Source organism: Schistocerca nitens, chromosome 8, assembly GCF_023898315.1.
Source record: "Schistocerca nitens isolate TAMUIC-IGC-003100 chromosome 8, iqSchNite1.1, whole genome shotgun sequence".
NCBI classification, from domain to species: domain Eukaryota; kingdom Metazoa; phylum Arthropoda; class Insecta; order Orthoptera; family Acrididae; genus Schistocerca; species Schistocerca nitens.
In genome coordinates this window covers 342,521,548-342,539,611 of record NC_064621.1, presented here as the reverse complement: position 1 = coordinate 342,539,611, position 18,064 = coordinate 342,521,548, and the positions used below count along the sequence as shown (strand labels likewise).

General features: G+C 45.5%; 1 protein-coding gene across 1 annotated transcript in view; it reads left to right on the top strand.

Annotated features, from left to right (window-relative positions):
* Positions 1 to 18,064, top strand: part of LOC126199555 (cardioacceleratory peptide receptor-like) — a 385,883-nt gene that overhangs the window by 91,536 nt on the left and 276,283 nt on the right. The gene's annotated exons all lie outside the window — the stretch shown is intronic.

The following is an 18,064-nucleotide window of genomic DNA, read 5'->3' as shown; positions in this document are numbered from 1 at the left end:
TAGTAAAATTTGCATAGGTTCGAAATATAGCATTATAACAGAAAGTGGAAAAAGCGATCAGTGCTATCTTAGTGACAATGCCGACAGAAATGAGCAACAAGCACATGGGATAAGAATTGGAACAGGATTGCTGAGACAATGATGCCCCTGTTGCCTTGTGTCGTGGCTTGAGGTACGCACGTACCTGCGGTGTGCAATACTTGCCCCCACCTGATCTACGCGATAGTTTCTCGCTGTGTCTACGCGATAGTTTTTCGCTGTCGTCGCCAGAGATTATTTGTATTGCAGAACGGCACAACCCCTACTCTGGAAACATTTTTACGAAGTGACGTAGCAGTGAAGTACGATGTTTCATTTGCTCTAAAAGATTAAAGATTCGTCTGCAACATCTGTGAAACAATAAAAGAGGAAGGAAATAAGGGTGTTGTTGTTGTTGTGGTCTTCAGTCCTGAGACTGGTCTGATACAGCTTTCCATGCTACTCTTTCCTCTGCAAGCTTCTTCATCTCCCAGTACCTACTGCAACCTACATCTTTCTGAATCTGTTTAGTGTAGTCATCTGTTGGCCGCCCTCTACGATTTTTACCCTCCACGCTGCCCTCCAATACTAAATTGGTGATCCGTTGATGCCTCGAACATGTCCTACCAACCGATCCCTTCTCCTAGTCAAGTTGTGCCACAAACTCCTCTTCTCCCCGCTTCTATTCAATTCCTCCTCATTACTTATGTAATCTAACCATCTAATCCTCAGCATTATTCTGTAGCACCACATTTCGAAAGCTTCTATTCTTTTCTTGTCCAAACTATTTATCGTCCATGTTTCACTTCCATACAAATACTTTCAGAAACGACTTTCTGACACTTAAATCCATACTCGATGTTAACAAATTTCTGTTCTTCAGAAACGCTTTCCTTGCCATTGCCAGTCTATATTTGATATCCTCTCTACTTCGACCATCATCAGTTATTTTGCTCCCCAAATAGCAAAACTCCTTTACTACCTTAAGTGTCTCATTTCCTAATCTAATACCCTCAGCATCACCCGACTTAATTCGACTACATTCCATTATCCTCGTTTTGCGTTAGTTGATGTTCATCTTATATCCTCCTTTCAAGGCACTGTCCATTCCGTTTCACTGCTCTTCCAAGTCCTTTGCCGTCTCTGACAGAGTTACAATATTATCAGCGAACCTCAAAGTTTTTATTTCTTCTTCATGAATTTTAATACCTATACCGAATTTTTGTTTTGTTTCCCTTACTGCTTGCTCAATATAGAGATTGAATAACATCGGGGAGAGGCTACAACCCTTTCTCACTCCCTTTCCAACCATTGCTTCCCTTTCATGTCCCTCCACTCTTATAACTGCCATCTGGTTTCTGTATAAATTGTAAATAGCCTTTCGCTCTCTGTATTTTACCACGGACACCTTCAGAATTTGAAAGAGAGTATTCCAGTCAACATTGTCAAAAGCTTTCTCTAAGTCTACAAATGATAGAAACTTAGGTTTGCCTTTCCTTAATCTATTTTCTAAGATAAGTCGTAGGGTCAGTATTGCCTCACGTGTTCCAACATTTCTACGGAACCCAAACTGATATTCCCCGAAGTCGGCTTCTACCAGTTTTTCCATTTGTCTGTAAAAAATTCGCATTAGTATTTTGCAGCCGTGACTTATTAAACTGATACTTCGGTAATTTTCACATCTGTCAACAATTGCTTTCTTTGGGATTGGAATTATTATCTTCTTCTTGAAGTCTGAGGGTATTTCGCCTGTCTCATACATCTTGCTCACCAGATGGTAGAGTTTTGTAAGGACTGGATCTCCCAAGGCTGTCAGTATTTCCAATGGAATGTTGTCTACTCTCGGGGCCTTGATTCGACTCAGGTCTTTCAGTGCTCTTTCAAACTCTTCACGCAGTATCATATCTCCCATTTCATCTTCATCTACATCCTCTTCCATTTCCATAATATTGTCCTCAAGTACATCGCCCTTGTATAGACCCCCTACATACACCTTCCACCTTTCCGCTTTCCCTTCTTTGCTTAGAACTGGGTTTCTATCTGAGCTCTTATATTCATACAAGTGGTTTTCTTTTCTCCAAAGGTCTCTTTAATTTTCCTGTAGGCAGTATCTGTCTTACCGCTAGTGAGAAAAGCCTCTGCATTCTTACATTTGTCCTCTAGCCATTCCTGCTTAGCCATTTTGCACTTCCCGTCGATCTCATTTTTGAGACGTTTGTATTCCTTTTTGCCTGCTTTATTTACTGCATTTTTATATTTTCTCCTTTCATCAGCTAAATTCAATTTTTCTTCCTATTACCCAAGGATTTCTACTACCCTCGCCTTTTTACTTACTTGATCTTCTGCTGCCTTCATTACTTCATCCCTCAAAGCTACCCATTCTTCTTCTATTGTATTTCTTTCCCCCATTCCTGCCAATTGTTGCCTTATGCTCTCCCTGAAACTCTGTACAACCTCTGGTTTAGTCAGTTTATTGAGGTCCCATCTCTTTTAAATTCCCACCTTAGGGTAATGGTAGTAAATTAAAAACTTAACAACAGTTCATTCATAGTGTACAATAAAGAGAGGAAATAGGTGATCTGTAGCCTGTGCCTACATAATATGCCTTTATGTACCTGTAGTCCTTGAAAATGAAAAAAATTACTAGGAAAAACGAGTCCCTCAACTTGAAAACAGAGTTCCTCAACTTCAGTTTTAACCTTGTAGCATTGACAATTCGTAAAGCCCAAGTAGTGGTGGATCTCCGATTACAACATAATTTTTGAGAAGAGTTTCAAAAGCTAGAATCGGTAGGGTAATACTGGTGATTTCTTACAGTACTCGACCACTTCTGACTTTTCGAGACAATCCGCGACCTGTAGACGGACTAAGTTTCTATCTTATTTGCCTATTTAATTTAAGATTTTGATTCAACGTATCTTGTATCCGGAAGATACAAAACGTTATATATAACAAACGAAAAGTTGTTATTTCAGAAACCAGTTACTCTGAGCTGTTTAACAATGAGGTTAAAGTGGCGTGACAAAAAAGCCATATAACCGAAAACAGGTCGTTATAGTGACAACCGCCATCGCTGCTCTGCAATCAACCGTACAATATGGCCGTCCTCTATGAGTTTCGTATATCGCTTGGAAATCGTGGTACCGCGACCAACACGAGGAGCATTACCTGGGAACGATGAACTGCATTCTATAAAGGCCAAACTCCTCGCGCTGTCGGATCACACACGAGCTGGCAGATGGTTCCCTTTCTTACAGGAGACGCAACTGGATCGTATAATAAACGACAAAGTTTGAAACACGAGAAACCAGTTCAGTAACGTTACCTTATATAGGAGATATAAAATGATTCAAATGGCTCTGAGCACTATGGAACTTAACGTCTGAGGTCATCAGTCCCCTAGAACTTAGAACTACTTAAACCTAAGTAACCTGGGGAGATCTCACACATCCATGCCCGAGGCAGGGTTCGAACCTGCGACCGTAGCGTATGTAGGAGATATAGTTGGCATTATTCTACATATTTTTTTCGATTTTTTTACATATTTTGTTCGGTTACGTAGGAATGCGAATTTTTTGCATATTCAAGTAACTTGTACATTTCATGCCACGTTGACGTTTGGACGTTTTTTACGTCTTCTTTCATACTGTTGCAGCTTTAATGGCCAGAAGTGTACACAGCACTGTACATAAAGTGCATTAAATTATGCTCACACAAGTTCAGAAGATTCAGTAGTGTGGTTAAGCTATGTTATTTTGTTTCGCCTGTCTCGAGTCACATTCCACACCATCAGCTGTAAATGGAAACGGAGGTAGTCTCCCATAATACTATCCGAAATCCAGTTAATTTTTGTGATGAATTTAATGTTACCTGGACATGAATTGTTTTTTAGTGCAACGGAGGGATACATCTCGTAGTTGCAGGAAAATAAAATATTTATTTCGCCTCAGAACAGAGGTGTGTCCAGATTAGGCGTAGGGAGATATTAATTTTTCTTTCCTTTATTGTGGATTTCTGTCGTAGCTAACAAAACAGAAGCTATTTCTTTAACCTGAAATCCTTTTTTGACTTGCTTATGTCACCTGCAACCCCCAACATACTGCAGGATTTTGCGTCAGATCTTGCTGGCAGTAACTGCTAAGGTGATACGTGTTCCAGCGGCAGTGAGATGCAGTTCTGTTGCATATTGTAATAGCTGCCACTGTGTTCGTCGGTCTTAATTGGAACACTATTCAGCTGTGGCGTCACAAATTCAAACCGTAATACACCGTCACAGGCCGCCCATCGCTTCGTCCTTTGAACAGATTGGTCTCGTGTCAAGGGCAGCTAGCAGCGTGTATTGTGCAAGCCTAATGTGACCGCGGCATTTCGCTGTAAACGGTCCGCTGGGTATTGCACGCTGGCGTGGCTCACGCGAGGGAACAATGCGAGCGAGGGTACGGCCTGGCGCCACAAAAGGCTGGCCGTCGGTTCTGTCGCCGACAGCGCGCACCAAGCTGGGACACGGTCAGAACAATTAGCGCTTTGCCCTTGATTAGCTGTGGACTGCAAAATCGCTGATCAGTTTTCTATTTGAGTATCGCGTTTGTTTCATGCTCTTGTTTACTCATAAACACCACCATCATCACCCTTTCAGGGATTAGGCCATTCGTCTGTTCCTGCCTCAATCCATTACTGCGTCGGTCTTCCTTGAGTCTCTTCAGCCAGTAGGTCTATATTAGAGGACAATTTTTTGAATGCCTGTAAGGTTCATTCTTTCTGTGTGCTATTCCCACTTGCTTCTATTAGGTGCATCCGTAAGTTAGTAGAGTCCTTGTTTTGTACGAGGGTGAGTCAAATGAAAACCTTAAATTTATAATAACAAATCGAAATTTCGCGCCGTTATCCTGTAAGTTGGTAAGCGTGCTACAAACAGCGAGCGGAATGGCCTGTAGGTGGCAGCATAGTGCAGATGCACACATACCGTCGCAGTATCAGTATAAAGATGGCCGCCCCATTTGCCACTTGCACTAGGGAAGAACAGCGTTCTGTGATTCGGTTTTTGAGTAGTGAAGGTGTGAAACCTATTGAAATTCATCTACGAATGAATCTTCAGTACGGTGATGTATGTTTGTCACAGCAACAAGTCTACGAATGGAAGTTCGCAAATGGTGTGACTTCAATGGAAGATACTCCTTGTCCAAGTCAGGCACAACGAGTTGTGACTCCACAGAACATTGCATCAGTTGAAGCCATAGTGAAGGAAAACTGCCGAGTGACACTGAATGGCCGCGCGGAATTAGCCGAGCGGTCTAAGGGCGCTGCAGTCATGGACTGTGCGGCTGGTCCCGGTGGAGGTCCGAGTCCTCCCTCGGACATGGGTGTGTGTGTTTGTCCTTAGGATAATTTAGGTTAAGTAGTGTGTAAGCTTAGGGACTGATGACCTTAGCAGTTAAGTCGCATAAGATTTCACACACATTTGAACTTTTTTTTTTTTTTTATACTGAATGACACTGCAACATGTTCACAGATTAGTCATGGGTCAGCACACCACATTGTGCATGCTGTGTTCGAATTTCACAAAGTGTCTGCAAGATGGGTGCCACGGCAGCTCACTCCTGAAATGAGAGAACGACGTGTTGATGCTTGTGAAGAACTTCTTCGGCGCTTTGAACGAGAAGGTGATGGCTTCCTTGCAAGAATCGTTACTGGGGACGAAACCTGGGTTCACTTCCACCGACCGGAAACGAAGAGAGAGAGCAAGGAATGGCGCCATTCCTCATCGCCAAAACCAAAGAAGTTTCGAAGAGAACCATCAGCAGGGAAGGCTATGCTGACTCTCTTTTGGGACGAAAAACGCGTCATTTTGGAGCAATACATGCCTAGAGGGACCACTGTCACCAGTGCATCTTACACAGATATCCTAAAATATCATCTGCGGCCTGCAATGAAATCAAACCGACGTGGATTGCTGTCAGCAGGTGTCCTTTTGCAACATGACAATGCCAGGCCCCACACTGCCCATGCAACAGTTGCAACAATCACAGACCTACATTTTGAGTGTCTTCCTCATCCAACATGCTCACCAGACCTTGCCCCAAGTGATTTCCATATGTTTGGAACACTCAAAGATGCAATGGGAGGAATGAAGTTTCATTCTGATGAAGAGGTATGCCACGCACATGAGTGATTGCGCGGGCTACCAAAATATTTTTTTTTTGTAAAGGAATTTATGCACTTTGTAAGCGCTGGAGGACTTGCATTGAGCGTGGGGGAGATTATGTTGAAACGTGATACAGCTCTGTACCACTTCTGCACAATAAATAATATTTTTAAAAAATATTTAAGGTTTTCGTTTGACTCACCCTCGTATGATCGTATTCCAGTTGCTAAGGATGTATTACTCATTTGGAGCTCACTGTTCGTATTTGAGTTTACATATAGACATTTTGTCGTTTGGAGATAGTGAATTGAGCTTCCGATGCCATAAATTGAAGTGGGAAGTGGAGAAATCGTAACATTTCACACAAATTCTTCTGCTTCAGTTCAATAGGGGGGTTACAGCAGCGGAGGCAGTCAGAAATATTTCTGCCATGTATGGGGATAATGCCACTGGTTTTCTCGTCTTAAGAGAGACCGTTTTATCATTAGGGCCTCTATGCTTTTGGGAAGATCTCGGCGTTTTGATGAAGCTCACCAGTTATTCCACTCTTGTGCCAACCTCTTCATCTCAGAGTAGCACTTGCAACCTACGTCCTCAACTATTTGCTGGATGTAGTCCAATTTCTGGAGTTTTTGCCCTCTACAACAGCCTCTAGTACCATGGAAGCCATTCCCTGATGTTTCAACAGATGTCCTATCATTCTGTCCCTTGTCGTTGTCAGTTTTTTTTATCACATATTCCTTTCCTCTCCGATTCTGCGTAGAACCTGCTCATTCCTTACCTTGTCAGTCAAACCTAATTTTCAACATTCGTCTATAGCACCAGATCTCCAATGCTTCAATTCTCTGTTGTTCCGGTTTTCCCACAGTCCATGTTTCACTACGATATTGCTGTGCTCCAAAAGTACATTCTCGGGCATTTCTTCCTAAAATAAGGCCTATGTTTGATACTAGTACAGTTATCTTGACCAGTAAAGCCCTTTTGGTCAGTGCTAGACTGCTTTTGATGTCCTCCTTGCTCCATCTGTCATTGGCTATTTTATTACCGAGGTGGCAGAATTCCTTAACTTCTTCTACTTCGTGACCATCAGCCCTGATGTTAAGTTTCCCACTGTTCTCATTTCTGCCACTTCTCATTACTTTCGTCTTACTTCGATTTACTCTCAGCCATATTCTATACTCATTAGACTGTAGCATATCATCAGCGAATAGAATCATTCATATCCTTTCACCTTGAATTTTAATTCCACTTCTGAACCTTTCTTTTATTTCCATCATTGCTTTTTCGATGTACTGATTGAACAGCAGAGGCGGAATACCGGAATACTACGTTTTGCCTTACACCCTTTTCAATCCGAGCATTTTGTTCTTGGACCGAGTGAGGTGGCGCAGTGGTTAGACACTGGACTCGCATTCGGGAGGACGACGGTTCAATCCCGCGTCCAGCCATGCTGATTTAGGTTTTCCGTGATTTCCCTAAATCGCTCCAGGCAAATGTCGGGATGGTTCCTTTCAAAGGGCACGGCCGACTTCCTTCCCCGTCCTTCCCTAATCCGATGAGACCGATGACCTCGCTGTCTGATCTCCTTCCCCAAAACAGCCATTTTGTTCTTAGTCGTCCACCCTTGTTATTCCCTCTTGGCTCTTGTTCATATTGTATATTATCAGTTCTGGCTATAGCTTTCCCCTATTTTTCTCAGAATTTCGAACATCTTGTACCATTTTACGCTGTTAATGACACTGTTTTAAGTGGCAAAATTTTGGAAATTTGTGGTAAAGTCTTATGGGACCAAACTGCGGATGTCATCGATCCCTAAGCTTATACACTACTTAATCTAACTTAAACTAGCTTACGCTAAGGACAACAAACACCCATGTCCCAGGGAGGACTTCAACCTCCGACGGGAGGAGCCACGCGGACCTTGACAAAGCGCTCTAGACTGCTCGCCTACCCCGCGCAGCTGTTTTATGTTAACGACAGCAATTACAGTGCTGCATTAAGGGAGTACTGCCGACTGAAAAGTATGAGGAGAGGCCCGATTTCATTAAATGGTTTAAAGAAGATGATAACGAAATTCGAAAACACGTGTGAGCTTGATGTGGCACTGGAAGAGGAAGGTGTCCTATCTGGGTGGAAGTTATTGTCAAGGTTGCTGTGTCTACAAGTGGCCGTGGTGATAGTTACAGGTGGGCCGTTCGAAACCGAGCAGGTCCAAAGTAACAGTTCACGAAACAAGACCCCAGGACCCAGGAATGACTTCTAAGGAACGGTCGTTCACCGTTAACATTCGTCGCAGTCGGTCTCGTTCCCGAGAACGGTCGTTCACAACTCACTTTGGCCAGTTTAGTTCTTCCATTCCTCATTCCTGCCTTGGTCGCACTCGACTGGTCTCGTTGCGTTTTGTGTAGAAGTTTTTTGCAGTCGAACTTTTTTATAATTATATGACAATTAGGTTTTTCAAAGAGGTGGAGCCCCTCCACGCCCACACCGGCATGATGGCCACTTCAAAAGGTCTACTGCCATCTCTGCATAAGGGTTAGTTTTCACTAAAGTGAGTTGTCGCAGGATGTGGGTACTGCGATGTTTGCGTACGTCTGGTTAAGGTTAACCATTAATATACGCTTATCTGGAGAAAGATTGGGACGAAGGTCGAACGAAGGGTAGTGGTTTGAAGGGCAGAGGAAAAGAAGTGCTAAGTCAACAAGGAGGAGGAGGAGATTAGTGTTTAACGTCCCGTCGACAACGAGGTCATTAGAGACGGAGCGCAAGCTCGGGTGAGGGAAGGATGGGGAAGGAAATCGGCCGTGCCCTTTCAAAGGAACCATCCCGGCATTTGCCTGAAGCGATTTAGGGAAATCACGGAAAACCTAAATCAGGATGGCCGGAGACGGGATTGAACCGTCGTCCTCCCGAATGCGAGTCCAGTGTACTAACAAGTCAACAAGGGAAAAAACCTCTGCGATAGTTATGTCGCGTAGTAAGAGCAGTAGCCGATGTCTTGCTGCCTGCGGCAGGTCATGCAAGAGTAGGCTTTGTTAGTAGTGGGTATGATGCATGTCTATAACTTTGACGTTGTGCGGTGCTGTTACTCGGCGGCTGTCGCTGGGTGCCGGTGTTGATCTCTCGGTCATCGCAGCAAACCTGTAACAGTTAGGTTCATCATCGTTTTGTGTCCGATACGTCGTATATCAGATGCACAGTGTAGGGTGATGTTGGCGATTTGTTTGTGTGTCAGAGGGCAAGCTTGTCCGTTTCCCTGCTGTAGCCTGTTGGTTGACTTTAATAGCACCTGGTATATCCAGTCAACGTTGCTGATATGCAGGGGCTTGCCGACGTTTGTCGCTTGTTGGTGTGTATTAGTTTGCTATATGTGGTTATGCCCTAGCTAGTAGTGTCTTTGGCCGCTTATGCTTCCACCTATGGTTGTGATCATAGTTTCCCAGAGTAAGGATGAAAGGATTGTTCGAGTGTCTCGAGTTCCTGTACAGTCGTGTGGCGTGTTTTTTGAATACTTTCTTGAGGGTTTCAGGCGGCATTCATTGTGAAGATCCACGGTGCGTGTATAGCGTGGAAAGTTGCTAATGATTCGTAGCACTTTGTTCTGTATGATCTGCAGGCGGCGCCGGCGTGTAGGAGCTGCGTACGCGGTAATTAAGTTGTATGTAACACATACATATGTTTCGGGTGATAAAAAGAAAAATATGCTTTTTTCTTTCTTGTTTCGATTAACTCTGTAACACATATTTACCACAAGACTAGTCGATTTTTTCTGTTTGACCATTTATACGAGCAAGCATCGGTCGATGGGCGACCTCATTTTTCTTTGAAACAAGACACCAGGAGACAGTAGTCTTCACAGAAGCACAAGAAATGCCGTCGAATACCCTCTGACGGCGCCCTCCTTCAGACAGCCTCGCGAGATGACGCCTGGATGTCTGACGGAGCCCTCCCATATAGCGTCCAGTCACATGGTGCGGCTCTTCCAGGCTCCCCTCCTGTGACATATCCTCTCTCAATCCAGATCATGTACACATTGTTGCCACTACATGAGGCCTATGGAATCCAACACCAGCTTTTGTCGCAGCAGCCACTTCACCGGTTCTGAGAGTACACGACCGTCACATGTTTTCGAATTCAGCATCCCGGGCCGATGATACTGAAGAAGGAGCGGATCAGACTGCCAGCGTGTCCGAGTGGGTGTATCCCACAGAGAGGCCTGAGCTGGCGCCCTGCCATTAATCATAGACACTGCGGCAGACCCTGTGTTTCTCTACCTGAGGGATGCTTCCTTCAGGCATTCTGCATCAACGGCAAGTGAACATACACAGCAATATCGTGCCGCCAAAGTGAATGTATCCACCATCAGACCCCTCACAAGCTGACCATGTTCCGAGACACCATCTGGTCTGTAGGTGATGATATTGCACTCCTAAAGGAAGCGTTCGTTGTTGACTTCTAAGTGCCCACTGGCTACACCGCCCATGTTTCTCATGCCTCTGAAACTGGTAGTGGAATCGTCATCCTCCTACGCTATGGGATCCATGCAGAGGACGTCGAATACCTCCCAACAGCACGGGGTGTAGCCCTCACCCTATTTAGCGTTTGTATCATTAATATCTCTGCACTGTCTGCCTGTAACCACCGTCATAACCAACATACATTCTTTGTCGAGGAAGTCACACCGCTCTTCACAGGTCGACAAGGCGATTTGGTGCTGAGTAGGGACTTCAACTCGACACAAGGATCCGCTGACAGTCTCCCATGGCATTCGCCTTGTGGAGCTCTCACGGTGGTCACCGGTCACCTACTACTAATAGACACCTGTACGAAGCTCCATGGAACCCGACAGCAAACGCATTTTACACCGCTGATTTCATAGATCGCATCTACCTCACCTGCCTCTTGCTGATGCCACCTGCCATCCTAAAGTCTGGCCCATAGCCTTTTCCAACCAAGAATCATACATCTGCCATGTCACTCTCGCCCGACAACGTGTGGCATAGTTGTGGTCTTTGGAAATTCAATGTCGCCAACCTGACTTCCCCAGACTGTCGCCGTATCCCCGAGGATGAGTGGGCGCCGTGCTGGCGTCATTGCGATCCCTATGTTTCCACCTTCTCTTGGTGGTTCTCCTGTGCAAAGCCCACCCTATGTAAGACATTGATATGTTAAGGAAACCTAGGCACGGTGACCTAATACCTTGCACTTCTATTACACCATTCTCTGTAACTGTGTGAAATCTGGTTTCGCAGGACAGAGCGGATCAGTTTATGGTTGTGGAAATGGGCCACAAACAGTTACTAGCAGTTGCACCAAACACACAAACTTTATTTTCCTTAAAACACTTAATGACACATGCCCTTAAAAGGACTCAGAACAATACGGCTGAAAGCCGGAACACGAGTTATTAAAATTGCTTTAAGAAATACACGCGGCTGAAAGCCTTACTTAAAAATATTTCACGTAAAAGCTCGGCTGTAGGCCACTTACTGAACATTGAACAACTCAGGGCTTAAAGCCTGGATACAAAAGATTTCAAATGGAGCCAAATCTCTTTCTTAAAATAGTTTTAAACATATCAATCTATAAAGCTTTGTTTAAGTCGGCTGCAGACGTTATTTTAAAATTAAAACAAACTAAACTAATAGACAGCTGAAGGCCTCGCACAGTACATCAGACTAAAATGAAAATCACAATCTAAAACCAACAGAACAGTGGTGCTCAGAAGTGTTCCCAGGGTCGGCCTGAGAAAGTAACTCTAACGGAAAGTTAAGTGAGACAGTTGGCCAAAAGTAAGATTAAATAATCGGATGACAACCCGAGCCAGGGACGGCTGAAGTACCTATCAACCACCTAATCAATTCTCTTCCTCCCGATCTACGGCACTACAACGGAAAATGTGAGCGAGGACGAAGATACCAGCAGCACTACGTCTTCAAATATTGGCGTCTAAATACAGCCAAGGCGCAATAACCACTCAAAAATATGAACACCACCAAAGGCTGCCGAACTACACGCCGCGCCGGACTCTGTCCCAACAGACCGACTGACAACTCCAGTGCACAGGCAGCATTAACATAACTGCTCAGTCGAAATCACACAAGCTAGACACAGTTGCACGAAAACACTTCCACAAGAACTCGAACAATCCTAAAAGCAATCACTGTGGAACAACAAGGACGAATCACAAGTCAAGACCCACAGAGAACCCATAAGAGGTCGGCGACCAAATACACGTCGTCCAATGAGAGGACCGACTGAAAGACCAACTCAGGTCGTCCCCACTCAAGTCATGTGTGTCGGCAACGATCGGGTGAGACTTGGCTCTCCAGACCTCACTGCATCTCCATCCCGACTCCTTGATGTCCGTTCGGAACTCGGAGACACGATGACCGAGACACACTTGCTAGGACCCAACCATACAGAGGGAACACTTGCCCATTGGCCACCCGATATCTCTGCACAAGGAAGGAACCGACCCACGTCCGGCAAGATGACCAACTGACGCGGCCCAGAAACGGTCAAAAGACCAAATACACGTAGCCCGATGAGACGACCGACCGAATGGCCAACCAACGGTCGTTCTCGCTCGAGTCTCGTTCCGTCGGATAGTGCATGTGTGTCGCCAGTGGTCGGCGGGTACTGATTGTCATGACCTCCTGGCGCTCCGTCCCCCTACTAAACTACCGACAGACCACGACCCGGAAATACTAGCGGGCGCTCCAGAGATAGTACGACAGTGCACTTATCGCTAAGCGCTGCTGCTGCTACTCACGAGTAAGCAAACCAGCAACTTAGCGAAGCCAGTAAATCGAATAAAAAAAAAAAAAAAACAAGGAAACGACGGTAGCCGGCCGGTGCGGCCGAACGGTTCCAGGCGCTTCAGTCTGGAACCGCGCGATCGCTACGATTGCAGGTCCGAATCTTGCTTCGGGGATGTCTGTGTGTGATGTCCTTGGGTTAGTTAGGTTAATGTAGTTCTAAGTTCTAGGGGACTGATGACCTCAGATGTTAAGTCACATAGTGCCCAGAGCCATTTGAACCATTTGAAACGGCGGCACCGCAAAGGCAAGCTGTCAAGCAGAAAATGGGCACGAACGCGAGCCGCGCACGGCTCACTGTGAGGTGATACCTTTCTCACCAGCCAGGCAGATCATGGTACATCGAACGAAGCGCAGGTCCACTTGCTCATGCGCCATCACCTGAAAGTAACTATAGTCCGATCTCGAACCCCTAATCGTATACCTGAAGAACATCTGCTGATTTATCAGTTCCTCCAGGAAAGACAATAACGATACATTGCACTTACCCATGTCCTCACTGATTCGGAAGGCCAGCGGCATGAGACCTAACTAATCATCGCTCATGCTGTCCACAACCATTTCATCAGACTGTAAGCAAGTGTACCGTATTCCAAGAAACTTATCACACAGTTTGCACGACATACTACAGGCGCCCTCCCCATAGGTAGTGCGTGAACTCCGCCGGCCGGGGTGGCCGAGCGGTTCTAGGCGCTACAGTCTGGAACCGCGCGACCGCTACGGTCGCAGTTTCGAATACTGCCTCGGGCATGGATGTGTGTGATGTCCTTAGGTTAGTTAGGTTTAAGTAGTTCTAAGTTCTAGGGGACTGATGACCTCAGAAGTTAAGTCCTATAGTGCTCAGAGCCATTTGAACCATTTTGCATGAACTCCAGGAAGACATGAAAACTGATGAAGTACCCGATGCTATCCAAGGCAGTATCTGATAACAGATCACCCGGACCCGATGGTATTCCCATCTAACCTTGCAAAAGTCTTCACTCTTTGTTGGCTTCCACGTGGACGGCCATCGCACAAGAGCTGATGTCCCACATGACAGTTGTCGCTAATTCCTTTGTCTATGGCATCATTATTCCCATTCACAAACCGCAGGCTATCGAATATCCATGATTATCGACACGATACGAAAATATGTATATGGCTGCTGGCATCGTGACTCAAGAAGGTCACATGTTACATCATATCCTGTGACAGACTTCCGTATGAGGCGGAAACAGTATCCGTACTGCCCTTTGCAGTTACCGAGACATGATAACATTTGCTCGTTATCAACGTCTCCCTGGTGCTTCGGCTTCGGTGGATTTTATCCAGGCCATTGACTGTAATGACCACTCATATCTGCGGACAGTCCTTCGGTATATGGGTTTCCCCGGCTGTATTATCAAAGTAGTTTTGCTCCAGGGACTGCGCCAACATTTGGAAGGTATGACGTTGGGTAGTCATCGTTTCTGTTGCATGGCTTATGAAGACAACTTAGTCCTTTATCTGCAAAATGAGGATGAAGTTCGAGCAACCATGATGCGGATGGCGACTTACGTTGAAGCATCGGGCAGTTCTCTGAACGTGTTCAAATCCAAGGTCTTGCTCTTTGGTGAGGGTCTACCGGAGAGAAGCGTCGCCCCCCAATTTGTGTCGCCACCTTCGTTCGGCGTCTTGGCGTTGATTTCGTAGCCGATATCCGTAGCAGAGCAGTTATGAACGTAAGGTGTTTGCTACAGAAAATCTGAGCAAGCCTTGCAGATCATCAGCTATGAGCCCTTGACATTATCCAACGTTTGCAGTATGTGAACATCGATCATGCCTCCTGTATACCACGCTTGGCCCAGCTACTGCCGGTCACTAAACTCCTGGACCGATATATGTTGATGGCACTGGGCTCCTTCATCAGCTCAGGTATGTCATTCAAGGTGCAGTACGACCCTTTTTGCGCTCCCACTGGACCAGAGTCAAGGTGCTGTACGTCAGTTCCCAACTAAAACTCTAGTCTCGTTGTCTGCAGAGCCACAGACTATGTGCCTATTCCTAGACTATGTGCCGGTCTCTTTGTCCACTGCAGTTTTGGTATCGACCATTCCAACCACTTTTTATCATATCCGACGGTTTTTGCTGGACTTAACCACTTATACGTTTGTACCAGATGAAATCAGTTTACAAAGTGTAGCAACAGTGCCGTCAGCCTAACTCCATCGAAATTAAATACCCCAGTATTTGTGACGGCGCACATGGAAAGGGATTCACGCAAGCTTTCTCGAACAAAATGTCCAAACAACGTGTTGTATCGCAGTGAATGACAAATAGGTTAACCGACATCGACTGCGTCGCATCCATCTAGCCGATTCGCCCCTCTGCACCCACTGTGGAGTGGACGATACAGATGGCCACTGGTTCCACTGTGGTCCAGCATCGAGTGCCTCGACGCTTAAGCGGGGTATTTTCGCGTTTCTTACTCGCCAAACACCCGCTCAGATCGACATTCACACACTTTTATTCCCGGAGAGGTGTTTTTACCCCGCCACCAAAGCTCACTCTGTGAACTGGATCTGTGGTCACACGATCGGTAATCTTTTAGTTCTGACAATAATTCAGTGTTAGAGTTTTGGAATTAGCACAACGAACGACACTGTATCTTAACACGTAAGCAACACTTTTCCAGTTTTTAAGAGAGCACTTTCAATGATCCGCCTCGTAGATGGAACGTTCAAGCCATGATAATCTGAAAACTGATCTGAACCTATCCGAACCCATCCGAACAGAACCGATAACGTAATCTACGCCCACTCAATGAGAAAACACATTTGGACGGGCTGCCCGACGCAGGACCTTCTACTCAAAGCGCTGATATAAAATATATATGTTTAATTTTCACGCCTCCCCTGCGGTTTCCTTCCCTTTTATCCTTTCTCGCCCCCTCACAGCTCTAGGTTAGTCGTATTGTCAATATTATTAGAGATGGTCAATGCCAAAAATGGTGTTTTTTTTTCGTAAAACGGGATATCCAGTTTCGAATACCAGTAAAAATGGAGGGAGGGGGGGAGGGCATCTTTTTGATTAATAATCAAACAGCCCTCGATCCCGGGTTGGAAACTCCCCACCGCCTAAATTTTAAACAGAAATAATCAGCAATGACGGCCGAACACTTCCTGGTTAAGAAGTCACCCTCATTCTGAAAATGGCCTTGCCAGAGAGGGCGGACGAGCGGACAGAGATTCGGCTCCTAGATAAGCCTTGACATTCCTCGTGCGTGTCCGGAATCCGCTCTGTACGAGTATGTAATAGTCAATCTGGAACATATTTTGTCCATACTCGATGCCCATGTGTACTGTCTCCTCTTGCGATCTACAAAAGCTATCTTCCCAACTACGAACGAATTTTCCTTACAGAAGTGGATATTTCTTGCACTTATCCCGCTTCTCTTACCCAAACCAAATGTTTCAACCACCTCTCCGTCTTTCCCTTCGCCGAACACAGCATTCCAATCACCCATCACCATGATGCACGTCTTTTTCTTCTCTCCCTGCGCCAGTGATTCAATTCTACTGCAACACTCTTCAGTCTCATCTTTACTGCGTTGGCTTCTTAGCATGTAAATCTATATTAAAACTACTTCATTCTTGTGACCTTCCAATCTCAGCGTCATCAGTGCGTTATTTATGTATTCTGCTTTCATTAATTTACTCTTCATTTTCTTTCCTGTAATGATACCTTGTGCATCCCTGTGGTTTTATTCCTGATCTAGTAGAATTTTTTGTAGTCGTCACTTTACAGCTCGCCGCTGCTTTGCCATCTCACCTTGGTCATTACAAGATTCCCTAGATTGTAGTGGCCCGTCTCCTTTTTTTCCATTTTCAAATTTACCAGATTGTAACAGAAAGCGAATGTTTATGTGCCAATATTCAGTTTTTCCTCGTCGTTTTTCTTGTCTGAACACTTTTGATTAACCCTGATATAGTGCCCTTCTGGAGATCCGATTGGCGTGAAGTTTTACCTCCTAACTATTTTCTTTGCAGAGGGCATGTCAAGTGCGCGTTGGGGGCAGTAACGTGGTAACTTCCCGTTACTTGTCACATATGATGTCAGCCACCCACTCTGGGCAGACGCTGTTTGCAGTCGTTCACTGTGAATCAGACAATGCCGGGTGCCTGTTGGTCAGCGGGAGGTATCTGATTTTCCTTCAGTCACCCATAAATAAGTCGACTGCAAACTGCCATATTCGACTCGATGCTGCAGTTGCCATTGGAAGAAAAGAAATCTTCCTCCTAGTAGTCTTGGAAAGTGCATTTTTCTGTATGGTTGTTCTAAGTAAACTCGTATGGTATTACTGGCTGGTAGACCCCAAAAAGCAGGTCCATCGACGTAATTCTGAAAGGTTTCCCCTCTCTCCCGCTCACGCACGCACGTATCCTGCGCGAAATTTGAGAACTATGTTAGTACGTGTACATGTTAAGTGTAGATGACTAATTCGGTGTGTGTGTGCGTGTGTGTGTGTGTGTGTGTGAGTAAAGCGCAGCGTCGTGTTCGAAATGATGCGAGAAGGGAGTGGGTGAAACCTGGAACCGGCACATAATCTCTCGCAGAGCACCAAGGGTGACGCTGAGCTTAACGGCCCCATCTGAGTGACAGATCATCATCATCATCATCAGTGTCGCATGCCATCGATTCACGAGACACTGCAGACAGGTTTGTAATTTATTCTACGACATTGGCGCAAAGACTGGTGGTCACGGACTTCACGCCGACACCCCTCCGGTACTATGTGCCGTAAAGGCAAAGGGGCAAATGGTCAACCTTATGCAGCGCACACGGTTGGCCATCCATCCAAGTACTGACCATGCCCAACGGTGTTAAATTTCGGTTCTCTGGCGGTAAACAGTGCATCCACTTCGGTAGCGCTTTGATTTTAGTTGCACTGTAAAACTGATAAATGAAATATTTATTTCCGTATGTAAAAATATGAAATTATAAGCGAGTTGCACCCATCAGAAGGGCGCCACGAAGAAATCAGAGCACCGGCCAGTCTGTCGGAGCCTGCGAAGAGGCTGAATGGTTGGCGACTTCAGTGGCTACAGACTACGTTTGCCGCTGA